Source organism: Gymnogyps californianus, unplaced genomic scaffold, assembly GCF_018139145.2.
Source record: "Gymnogyps californianus isolate 813 unplaced genomic scaffold, ASM1813914v2 HiC_scaffold_173, whole genome shotgun sequence".
NCBI classification, from domain to species: Eukaryota; Metazoa; Chordata; class Aves; order Accipitriformes; family Cathartidae; genus Gymnogyps; species Gymnogyps californianus.
In genome coordinates, this window is record NW_026114054.1 from 13,638 (window position 1) to 26,832 (window position 13,195).

General features: G+C 51.8%; 1 pseudogene; it reads right to left on the reverse strand.

Moving 5' to 3' along the window:
* Positions 1–4,354: 4,354 nt before the first annotated feature.
* Positions 4,355–9,930, reverse strand: LOC127028072 (adenosine 5'-monophosphoramidase HINT2-like; annotated as a pseudogene).
* Positions 9,931–13,195: the final 3,265 nt, after the last annotated feature.

The window sequence follows — 13,195 nt, forward strand, 5'->3', positions numbered from 1 at the left end:
GTCCCTCCAGCAGATATCGGGGTGGTTGAAGTCCCCCGTGAGGACCAGGGCCTGCAAACGCCAGGCTGCTCCTATCTGTCTGTAGAGGGCCTCATCCACTTGTTCTTCCTGGTCAGGCGGCCTATAGCAGACACCCACTACAATGCCACCCTTACCCGTCTTCTCTTCAAGCCTTACCCATAAGCTCTCAGTTGGCTCATCAGCCCTCCCCAGCCAGGGCTCCATGCATTCCAGCTGTTCTCTCACATAAAAGGGCCACTCCCCCTCCTCATCTTCCCGGCCTGTCCTTCCTAAAGCCTGCCCGTAGCCCTCCATTGCAACGCTCCAGTCACGGGAGCCATCCCACCACGTCTCCGTGATCCCAACAAGATCGTAGCCCTGCAACTGCACACGCATCTCTGACTCCTCACGCTTATTCCCCATACTGCGTGCGTTAGCGTACAGGCACTTCAGAGAGGCACCCCGGCACGTTGACTCCCTAGAAAGGGTTTTGGGGATTCTCCATAATGGTGCCTTGTAGGCACTTCCTTGCTTACATGCAAATGCTGGAGGTGACCCTGCTTAAGCCCCGTTTTGTTGATTTTGTGACCCCTTCCCATCACATCACCCCCTGCCCTTTGCTCAGTGACCCTGTCCGTCACTCCCTCACAGGGCTGCTGGTTACTCTCTCCCTCCCCCCTCAGTCTTAGTTTAAAGCCCTCCTAATGAGGTCAGCTATCCTACTGGCAAAAATACCTTTGCCCCGCTTAGTGAGGTGGATCCCCTCTCTCCCAAGCAGACGCTGATCCACAAACAGGGTCCCATGGTCATAGAACCCAAAACCCTGTCGCCAGCACCAGCTCCGCAGCCAATTATTGACCCGCATTATCAGTGCCCTCCTCCTCCCACCCTTTCCCCTCACCGGCAGGACTGAGGAGAACACCACCTGGGCCCCCATGCCCTTGACTACCGCCCTCAGAGCTCTGGGGTCATTGCTAGGGGAAACCTGGTGTGACGGATGCGCTCCTCCTGCTTCAACTAACTGACCTGTGGCCCAGGCAGATGCTCAACAAGTAGGCCTAACCAAAGTTAATCCTAGTGCGTGAGGCTATCGGCGAGAACCCAGCACCAAAACCAACAAACCGGTTTGGCTGGAGACTGGGCTGATAAGCGGCCGAAACTGCATGAACGCAGCAGAAAATCTGACTACGAGTCAACCACTTTACGCTATAAATATGTGCAGCCATCAGGGTCCGTTGAGCTCTCCCTCCATAGCAGCTGGCTGCGCGGCAGTGATCTCCCCTTGAGTAGGGACGCCTCTCAAGGTTACCCCTCGAGGCCGAGAGATCCCTTACCTGACACCAGGCATCGATGGGTTGGTAAGTGACATTTTTTTGCATGCACGTAACATTTAAGATACGTATAGTAAGCTTACGTGATACTCTCTGTATCCCATACTAACTTTAAGTGTAGTAAATAGCAGAGTATTGGCCGCCAATCCATCTGTACTTATTAAATATTTTACATACCTAAATTTACCGATTAGAACTCAATAAACTAACTACTCGATCAGATCTGTCTGAGTGATCTCTGACTCTTCTCCTGCGACACCTGGACGGTATCAAAAGCATCATTGGTGCCCAATTCTCAGCTTTGGGTCTCCTTTGCTACTGAAATTTCAGTTATAGAAGATGGATTGGTACCTGCGCTTCAGTCAAATCAACATTCAGTCCTAATCCTTCCCGACAAAAGGGTCAGGAACTACATCTCCAGCCTTACTTATTGTCCTTTTAACCCTTCACATCCTCAAGGCATTGCCTTCTCTAAGGCTCTGTTTTAATCAAGTTTAGCAAGACCAAGCTCACATCTACTCCACGACCTCTTTATAGCTGTTCCTGGGTTTCCAACACACACACACACACACAGAGCATCCAACAGGCTCTGTACATTTTAATCCCTTTGCACGCAGGAGTTCCAGTTCTTTGTCGCTTTTATTGCCAAGTGAGAAAAAATGGAGTCTAGATCCCTTTTCTCACAAGAACCTCTTATTGCTCAGAAAGAAGGCTTCTTCTCTTGAAATTTCCCCCCCTCAAAGCGACTGGATCCCCAGATACTTCCCGACTTTCCTATCTCCAAAACGTCCCGTTCCTACCCCAGTCACTATCATTCTTCAAACCACCAACCCCCTTCATCTTCTACATGGAGGAACCTGCCTTTTAGGCTTTGTGATGGGTTGACCTTGGCCGGCTGCCAGGGCCCACCCAGCTGCTCTCTCACTGCCCCTCCTCAACAGGACAGGGGAGAAAACAGGATGAAAAAGTTCCTTCAGGAAAGAGCCACCTGCCGGATCCACGGGCAGCAGGGAAATACCTGCCCCGGACAGCGTTTTGCCCTTTCTTAAACATGTTTTTCACAGGGGCGCCACCAGCTTTGCCGAGTTGCTCAGCTTTGGCCTGCGGTGAGTCCGGTGCCTAGCTGGCTGGAACCAGCTGTGTCCGGCACAGGGCAGACCCTGGCCTCTTCTCACAGAGGCCACCCCTGCAGGCCGCACCTGGAGCACTGTGTCCAGTTCTGGTTCCCACAGTTCAAAAAAAAGACCCAGACAGACTGGAGAGGGTCCCAAGGAGGGCCACCAAGATGATCAAAGGGCTGGAGAACCTGCCCTATGAGGAAAGACTGAAGGACTTGGGTCTTTTCTCCCTTGGAGAAGAGAAGGCTCAGGGGGGGCCTCATCACAGTATTCCTGTACTTAAAGGGTGGCTACAAAGAGGACGGAGGCTCTCTCTTCACAAGGAGCCACATGGAGAAGACGAGGGCAACGGGTACAAGTTGCACCAGGAGAGAGGTTTCACCTCGATACAAGACAGATATTGGTGGGGTTTTTTTACAGTGAGAACAATCATCCACTGGAACAGCCTCCCCAGGGACGCGGTAGAGTCCCCATCGCTGGAGGTTTTCAAGATGCAATTGGACAGGGTGCTAGATAATCCCATCTAGGCTCCCTTTCCCACAAAAAGGTTGGACCAGATGATCTTTCGAGGTCCCTCCCCACCTGGGCTGCTCTAGGATTCTACGATTCTTCAGTGGATCGCTGCTTAATAACCCTTTGCTCTCTCTGGTTTGGAGCAAAGGATCGGCAACGTCGCCTGCGAGGCGAGACATAAATTCCACCAGGCGCCACAGACTTCTAAAACCTATGGTAATCACCCAGTCTCTCTGAATGTATAAGCCATACCTAGCTGCTTCAAAATTCCCCCGCCTCCAGAAGCGGGAACACCTTCTAGATACCTTAGGGCGTTTACACAGACAGAACAATAGATGATACCTAGCTCAATCATTCAGTAAGCAAACGCTGCACCAGTGCAGTTTCAAGGAAACATCACATGTCAGTTTCCAGCTACTTCAGGTAAATCATTTCCATCTCTTCCCCGGGAAGATTAAATAAAGGTGAAGTCCTTGGGTTACTCACACGCCCGTGTCACCAAACTTCACCTGATCGCTTGGGGCTATAGAAGAGGTGAAGACGCCTTCCAGTGGGCGTCTCAGAGGCCTCAGTAACATAGTGTTCGAGGGCAACGAAGGATCGCCCTGCTTTCCCACGCCCATCTCCATCTTTCTTTAACAGCTATTAAAAAAGGAAGTTTGCCATCTCCCTGTGATGTAGTTTTGGTTTGGGTCTGGCTGGGATGGAGGTAACTTTCCCCATAGCAGCCCTCATAGTGCTGTGCTTTGTAGTTGTAGCTAGAAGGGTGTTGATAACACACCAATGTTTCGGCTACTGCTGAGCAGTGCTCCCACAGCATGGAGGCTGTCTCTCCAACCACCCCCACAGTCCAGTAAGCTGGGGGTGGGCAAGAGGCTGGGAAGGGACAGAGCCAGGACAGCTGACCCAAACTGACAAAAGAGATATTCCACTGTGCTATGGAAGCACCACAGCTGCCATTCAGACCGATTGTTTTCCTCCTACCGTATCCCTCCTCACCACAAAAGGGATATCAACGGGGCCTTAGCACACGGCCATTGATAAAGTGCTCCAACAGGAGTTGGATGCTTCCAACACATTGCACCGTGCCAAAACCACCCTTGTATGGCATGCCTGTAGCGTCACATGCAGTATTTTCTAAAGTTTTAGCAGCAGCCTACGCTGGCTTTATGTACATTTGCGTACCACTTCCAAAACGCTAAGAGTTTGCTTCCTACAAGACGCAGGAGACTGCTAAGCGGTTCCAGCATCACGCTTCAAATGACTGGGCAAATCATTATCTCTCTCTAGAACACTGTTAACAGACTGAAACATTCCACATACTTACACTCCGGGGAGACACCGTTTTAACTTGCAGAACTATTTCCCTCAGTGAGACACACAAGACAGAGATGATATCCCCATGCTAAATCTTTATTGTGCAACTGCTGCTCAAAGCTTTTATTACCTTCCACAGACACACGTCACAGAAAATTAGACATCAACAGTGGCTAGACTGACGGGCAACAGACGAAATCCATTCAGTGGCGATTTGTACACGTGCAGCAACTCTTGCGGTGCAAAAATCTTAGCCAGGCGGCCAGCCCAACTGACAGCCACCCAGAATACGTAGATGTACGTGACAGACAGACTGCCCACCCTCGGGCCCTTCATCCGCAACCATCCGGAATCCATTGGTCAGGCCCAGGTGAGCAGCACGCTTCTTGCCAACAATCATTAAATGCCCAAGAAGCTGGAGAAGGAAGTACAAAACCATAAATAACTAAAATAAAAAGCCACACACAAAGAGGGGAGAGGGCAGGAAGGGAAGGAATGAGAGCAGAGAACCACCCAGAGAAACCAGGTAGCCAATTCCTAGCAATTCAACCATTGCGCTTCAAATGACCGTCTGTCCGCCCCCGCCGCAACTGACATTTTCCAAGCAAAGCTACAAAGACCGATTCTGCACACTATAGGGGGAAAGAAGAGCCATGCAATTTTTTTCAAGCTAGACAGTAACGGACTACAAAACAGCCACAGAAGCTAAGTTTGTCTCCGGGTTAAAGCCCCCACTATATCTTCAGGCAACATAAGCAATTCGGGTGGAAAATAAACTTTAGGCTGCTTTTGCGTGGGTTTACAAAGTCTTTGAACTTGACTTGCATAGCTGAAAGTGAAGCATCCAGCACCTCTCAACCAGCTTTGCCCTTCCTCACCCCCGACCTGCCAAAAACCCCAAGCCCTCTTCTCCGTATTAGAAGAAGTACTACCACTCTTACTCTAAACCGTGACAATAGGCATCAGACTGCGCTCCAAAACAACACTGCATTTTGCACCAGAAGTACATACCCAGGGATGAGCATTGCTTTATATCACTACTTTTAGTCAAAAAGCTCAACTCCATTACAAGCTAGAGGCAAAAGATTATAGCGCCAGAAAACCCAAAACAGCCTACTGTGCCCCATCAAGAGGAAAAGGGGGGATGGGAAAGAGTCTAGTAAATTAGGAACTAATTACAGGTACAGTTTAGCGTACAGAAAGCTTCCACAGTACTTACAGATTCACCAGAATCTTCCGCTTCAGATAACCTGATAATTGGCTCCTTAGGCATGACTAGGAAAAGCGTCGGAGCTTGGGGTGAAAGATCACGGAACGCAAGGCACTGGAGGAAGAGTAAACAGTTAAAACGTAATTGGCTTCAGAGAAAGGTAATAGCTTAAGCAAATCAATATGCCCCACTGAACTCGTACAGAAGCAGATTACCAGATACCCCAAACACAAGCCGAAACGCTGATTTTTCTTACGTGATATTAATACTTTCTATACACAAAATACAACGTATTTACAGAGCCCCTCCAGAAGTGGGATTCAGCATGTAAGATGATGGGGGCAAGGAGACGGGCCAGTACTTCAGATTAGCGACCTCCAGTATGGTTTCATTTGGGTTGATCGTTTCCTAAGCAGTTTTTCTATTCGATGTGGTCCACACAGAGGCAGGAGACAAATGGCTTCAATGAATCAGCAAAGAATTTAGTGAAGTGGAAGATCAGCGGCCATTCGTTTTCCACGGTACAGGGAGCTCAAGTATTGAACAAAAGCATAATCACAGGAAGCCTGCAAGTGCATAGTACGAGTCTGGCTTCTAGATTGCACATAAACCCTGCCTTCAAAAGCAGAAGACATCCCTAACTGTTAATCTTCAGCATTTTAATAACAAAATTACACGGGATACTAACTTAAAGTTAACATCGTGTAGGTAACGGCTGCATTTTTTTTCCCCACAGTCTAAGCAGCTCGCTCTAGTTCCTAGCGCCTTGTGGTGCGCCAGCGTCCGTGAACCTTGCAAGCATGCTGTTTATCACGGTCCCACTTCACCACAGAAACAAGATCTGGGAAGCTTTTGCAGCCTGCAGGATGACCGGGTTCTCGATTTTTTTATTTTATTTTATTTTTTTTTAAGAAAAATAAGAAAAGCTGTAATTCTTTGCTTTAATAATCCAGTTTGGGGGTTCAGAACTAAAGCCTAGCACAGCAGGGCTGTGAAATCTCTATAATGCTATGACGAGGCACATCAAGACCTGCATTCCTCCTATGCAGAACTAACTCATTACAGTCACTACTCAGACGTTCGCTGTTTACATACATACACACACACGGAATCCCCGAGGAGATTGACTGCGTGTGCTTAATCTAAGGTTTCAAGACTATCATCCTACACGAGGCAGGACCACTCCCATCCCTCGGCAGCAAACTTTGCACGACTTGCAGCGCCAAAGGGATATGGCGCGGCAAACGTCTGCGGCTGCCACCAAGTGCGTTACCGTCAGAGGCCCTCCTCTACGCACGCACGCACGCACGCACGCACACACGACACAGCGGGGCTGGGAACCGAGGCGAGCCGGACAGCACCAGCAACCCAGTACGCGCCGCGGCAGCCGGGGGAGGGGGGCACCGAAGAAGCGCGATGTTTTAGGGATGGTGCAGTAGAGAGCGCCACAACCCAGAGAGGCCCCGTCCGTCCCCCGTCCCTCCACCCACCCGCAGCAACGCCGCCACCCGCCCTGCCGCGCTCCCGGGCACCGCGCAACGGGTCCTCGGCTCAGGGGGCCTGCGAGCGCCGGGGGACGGAGGGGACGGGGGGAAGGGAAGAGGAACCGCAACCGCGCACAGAGCAAAGCCGCGGCTACCTCCTCGTCCTCGTAGATGACGTTGGCGGGGAAGCGCCTTGCCGATGACCTTTCCGAAGACAGTAGTGGCGCCACCGGGCCGGGCGGCCCGCGCCCCAATAATCTCGTCAGCCACGACAAGGCCCGTTGTCGCCCCCGCGCTTCCTCCACTCGGCCAGGCCCTCCGCGGCGCCCGTTGGGCCGCCAGATCGCCGCCGGCCGATCCCGCGTCTCGATTGGCTGTCTCGTCTGTCGTTTTCGCTTGTCCCGCCCCCTTGGCGGGTCCGCCCTCGTCGACCTGGTGCTTACCGGGGCTCAGGGAGTTTGCGTGCCCTCGGGGCGCGGAGGGATCCGACCTGGGGGTGGAGGGAGAAGACGTTGGGCGAGTCCGCGGAGGGATCTGCGTGCCGTGTAGTGCTGCGACCCTGTGGGCGGGCAACGAGGTCTCAGGAGAGGCTGTTGTAGCTAGAAGTACTATTTCTTGTTATTTATTAACGCATCAAGTCCACCCATGACGTGCTTGTGGCTTTTTGGTGCTGCTCCCTCCAGTCAAATGACTGCTTTTGCCAGGGCAGGGCAGGCCTTAACTTTTCAGAACATTTCGCAGAACCAACAGAAGTTCCTCAAAATTGTTCCCTGAAAGCCCCACTTCAATTGCAGACGTTTCTAAGCTGCACGCCTCCTGGCAGAAAATAAAAATACAAAGCGTGTGTTCAGCACTGGAGGGCAGATCAAGATAGGATTTGCGCTAAGCTGGGTAGGAGGCTTTTAGAAAAATAGGCAGTGCCCCCAAAGCTGCCCAAGGGTGGTCTGTGGTGCCCTGCACCCCCGGGGACAGTGAGCAATTTGATTGGTCTACACAACTGTATTGTAACTTATATAAACCCTGCTTTCCTCTATATCGGGCTAAGGATCTCCTTAGCCTTCTTTGCGGCAAGGGCACATTGTCGGCTCATGCTCAACTTGGTGTCCACCAGGAGCCCCCCACGTCCTTTTCTGCAAAGCTGCTTTCCAGCCAGTCAGCCTCCAGCATATACTGGGGCATGGGGTTGTTCCTCCCCAGGTGCAGGACTTGTGTATGTTCAGGTTCCTCAGGTGGTCTCGAACCGGATCGTTTCCTACAATGGGAGGGACTTTGTTCCCCCAGTCCCTGCCTTGAGGTTCAGGGACTTGAGAGATGTGGGAACAGTGATTGCCAGTGAAAACGGAGGAAAAAAAATCGTTGAGTACCTCAGCCTTCTCCATGTCCCTTGTCGCTAGATCTCCTGTCTTCTTTATTGGAGGGGGGTGGGGGTGTACGTTTTCTTTAGTCTTCCTTTTCTGGCCAACGCACCTGTAGAAGCCCTTCTTATGGTTCTTCACATCCCTTGCCAAATTCAGCTCCAGCTGTGCCTTAGCTTTCCTGATCCCATCCCTACACACCCAGGCAGCATCCCTATATTCTTCCCAGGATGCGTGTCCCTGCTTCCACTGCCTATGCATTTCCTTCTTGCGCTTCGGCTCGACCAGAAGGTCCTTACTCAGCCATGCCGGTCTCCTGCCTTCCTTGCCTGATTTCTTACGCATGGGAATCGAGAGCTCTTGTGCTCCAAGAAAAACGTCCTTAAAGAGCTGCCAGCTCCCTTCTGCTCCTTCTGCACAGTGGCTTCCAACTCCTCCTGTTTGTTACCCGTGCATTGGTATAGAGGCACTTCAGTTGGGCTGTCAACCGTGTCACCTTTTTGGAGGATCAAGCCCCAATTCCTCTGCGGCATTTCTCAGGTGTTCCCCTGTTGGTTCCTAACGCATCAGCAGCCCCTGGCTCTTCTCTGTTGCTCAAAACTCCATCCCCTCCCCCTGCTGAGTCTAGTTTAAAGCCCTCCTTGTAAGTCTGGCCAGCTTGTTGGCCAAGACCCTCTTGCCCCGCTTGGTCAGGTGAATCCCATCAGCTCCCAGCAGACCCAGCTTCTCAAAGGTAGATCCATGATCATAGAAGCCAAAACCTTGAGTATGGCACCAGCTACGCAGCCAGGCATTCACCTGTTCAATCCGTCTCCTCCTTCCTGGACCCCTTCCTCTGACTGGGAGGATAGAGGAGAACACCGCCTGTGCTCCTGATCCTTTTCACATTGCTCCGAGGGACATATAGTCTCTTGGGAGGGTTCTAAGTTGCCTCGTCAGACCCTACACGGAATAGTAGGAGCGGATGATAATCTGTAGGGGTCACCAGGCTCGGCAGCCTCTCAGTGACGCCACGAATGCGAGCTCCTGGTAGGCAGCAGACTTCTCTAGAGAAATCGTCTGGACGGCAAATGGGTGCTTCGGTGCCTCTCAGTAGGGAATCTCCAATTACTAATACGTTACGTGCTTTTCTGGTGGCACTGCTTCTAATGCGGGTGGGTGGTTGGGTCAGCTTTGCACGGTTGGCTTGTCCTGGATCCTGTCCGTTACTCACGTGCTCTTCAGTCTCCAAGCCCAGAGCATCCTGTCTGTTATGTAGGGACACCTCAGGAGACGGGGGAGGGTTCTTCCTTCTACCCCGAGCACAGACAAGCGTCCGGTCTCCTTCATCTCATGAGTTACTTGTGTCAGTCAGCTCGAGGTTGGATTCAGGCTTACCTTCCTCTTGCGCAGCCTTAAGGCAGGCTGTCGCTCAGCCTGGGACAGCGTACAATACCACGCATCAATCTCCTGCTCGCGTTCCCGGATACTGTGCTGCCTGTCGAGCTCCTCTTGTAACATAGTTACTTGTCCAAGGAGATCTTCCAGCTGGGCACGCCTGCAGCTGTGACATCCACCGCTGCCTTCGGGTGCTAGGGGGACTTCCAGGTACTGGAGCTCCATGCAGCCCGAGGTCTAGACAGCTATATCGGTCCTTGGGAGGTCTGTTTGGGGGGAGACGTCAGCATAGGTAGGCTGTAGTGCTTCCGTTTGGGTTGCAGCCACAGCCTTGCAGTTGTGGCAGGTGGACACCATTTTCTTTCAGCAGGTCACCCCGAAGTCCCAGGACAGAAGAGAAAGGGCGGCAGGTACCGGCAGGGGGGGAAGGGAGAGAAGGGGCCGCTGCAGTCCCACAGCCTTTTCCATGTCCTGTGTCACCAGGTCCCCCCGCCTCATTCAGCAGAGGGCCCACATTTTCCATAGCCTTCCTTTTGTCACCTATGTACTTATAGAAGCCCTTCTTGTTGTCTTTGACATCCCTTGCCAGATTCAATTCCAGTTGGGAATTCCAGCTTTCCTAACCTCAGCCCTGCATGCTCGGACACCGTCTCCGTATTCCTCCCAGGTTACCCGTCCTTGCTTCCACCCTCTGCAGGCTTCTGAGCCCCTCCTTGTCGGTCAGTAGGAGGTCCAGCAGAGCACCTCTCCTCGTTGGCACCTCTATCACTTGGGTGAGGAAGTTGTCGTCGATGCGCTCCAGGAACCTCCTAGATTGCTTATGCCCTGCTGTGTTGTCCCTCCAGCAGATATCGGGGTGGTTGAAGTCCCCCGTGAGGACCAGGGCCTGCAAACGCCAGGCTGCTCCTATCTGTCTGTAGAGGGCCTCATCCACTTGTTCTTCCTGGTCGGGCGGCCTATAGCAGACACCCACTACAATGCCACCCTTACCCGTCTTCTCTTCAAGCCTTACCCATAAGCTCTCAGTTATTTAAGCCTTACTTATTGTCCTTTTACCCTTCACATCCTCAAGGCATTGCCTTCTCTAAGGCTCTGTTTTAATCAAGTTTAGCAAGACCAAGCTCACATCTACTCCACGACCTCTTTGTAGCTGTTCCTGGGTTTCCAACACACACACACACACACACAGACACACACAGAGCATCCAACAGGCTCTGTACATTTTAATCCCTTTGCACGCAGGAGTTCCAGTTCTTTGTCGCTTTTATTGCCAAGTGAGAAAAAATGGAGTCTAGATCCCTTTTCTCACAAGAACCTCTTATTGCTCAGAAAGAAGGCTTCTTCTCTTGAAATTTCCCCCCCTCAAAGCGACTGGATCCCCAGATACTTCCTGACTTTCCTATCTCCAAAACGTCCCGTTCCTACCCCAGTCACTATCATTCTTCAAACCACCAACCCCCTTCAACTTCTACATGGAGGAACCTGCCTTTTAGGCTTTGTGATGGGTTGACCTTGGCCGGCTGCCAGGGGCCCACCCAGCTGCTCTCTCACTGCCCCTCCTCAACAGGACAGGGGGAGAAAACAGGATGAAAAAGTTCCTTCAGGAAAGAGCCACCTGCCGGATCCACGGGCAGCAGGGAAATACCTGCCCTGGACAGCGTTTTGCCCTTTCTTAAACATGTTTTCACAGGGGCGCCACCAGCTTTGCCGAGTTGCTCAGCTTTGGCCTGCGGTGAGTCCGGTGCCTAGCTGGCTGGAACCAGCTGTGTCCGGCACAGGGCAGACCCTGGCCTCTTCTCACAGAGGCCACCCCTGCAGGCCGCACCTGGAGCACTGTGTCCAGTTCTGGTTCCCACAGTTCAAAAAAAAAGACGCAGACAGACTGGAGAGGGTCCCAAGGAGGGCCACCAAGATGATCAAAGGGCTGGAGAACCTGCCCTATGAGGAAAGACTGAAGGACTTGGGTCTTTTCTCCCTTGGAGAAGAGAAGGCTCAGGGGGGGCCTCATCACAGTATTCCTGTACTTAAAGGGTGGCTACAAAGAGGACGGAGGCTCTCTCTTCACAAGGAGCCACATGGAGAAGACGAGGGGCAACGGGTACAAGTTGCACCAGGAGAGAGGTTTCACCTCGATACAAGACAGATATTGGGTTTTTCTTTTTTTACAGTGAGAACAATCATCCACTGGAACAGCCTCCCCAGGGACGCGGTAGAGTCCCCATCGCTGGAGGTTTTCAAGATAGAATTGGACAGGGTGCTAGATAATCCCATCTAGGCTCCCTTTCCCACAAAAGGTTGGACCAGATGATCTTTCGAGGTCCCTCCCCACCTGGGCTGCTCTAGGATTCTACGATTCTTCAGTGGATCGCTGCTTAATAACCCTTTGCTCTCTCTGGTTTGGAGCAAAGGATCGGCAACGTCGCCTGCGAGGCGAGACATAAATTCCACCAGGCGCCACAGACTTCTAAAACCTATGGTAATCACCCAGTCTCTCTGAATGTATAAGCCATACCTAGCTGCTTCAAAATTCCCCCGCCTCCAGAAGCGGGAACACCTTCTAGATACCTTAGGGTGTTTACACAGACAGAACAATAGATGATACCTAGCTCAATCATTCAGTAAGCAAACACTGCACCAGTGCAGTTTCAAGGAAACATCACATGTCAGTTTCCAGCTACTTCAGGTAAATCATTTCCATCTCTTCCCCGGGAAGATTAAATAAAGGTGAAGTCCTCGGGTTACTCACACGCCTGTGTCACCAAACTTCACCTGATCGCTTGGGGCTATAGAAGAGGTGAAGACGCCTTCCAGTGGGCGTCTCAGAGGCCTCAGTAACATAGTGTTCGAGGGCAACGAAGGATCGCCCTGCTTTCCCACGCCCATCTCCATCTTTCTTTAACAGCTATTAAAAAAGGAAGTTTGCCATCTCCCTGTGATGTAGTTTTGGTTTGGGTCTGGCTGGGATGGAGGTAACTTTCCCCATAGCAGCCCTCATAGTGCTGTGCTTTGTAGTTGTAGCTAGAAGGGTGTTGATAACACACCAATGTTTCGGCTACTGCTGAGCAGTGCTCCCACAGCATGGAGGCTGTCTCTCCAACCACCCCCACCCCCACAGTCCAGTAAGCTGGGGGTGGGCAAGAGGCTGGGAAGGGACAGAGCCAGGACAGCTGACCCAAACTGACAAAAGAGATATCCCACTGTGCTATGGAAGCACCACAGCTGCCATTCAGACCGATTGTTTTCCTCCTACCGTATCCCTCCTCACCACAAAAGGGATATCAACGGGGCCTTAGCACACGGCCATTGATAAAGTGCTCCAACAGGAGTTGGATGCTTCCAACACATTGCACCGTGCCAAAACCACCCTTGTATGGCATGCCTGTAGCGTCACATGCAGTATTTTCTAAAGTTTTAGCAGCAGCCTACGCTGGCTTTATGTACATTTGCGTACCACTTCCAAAACGCTAAGAGTTTGCTTCCTACAAGACGC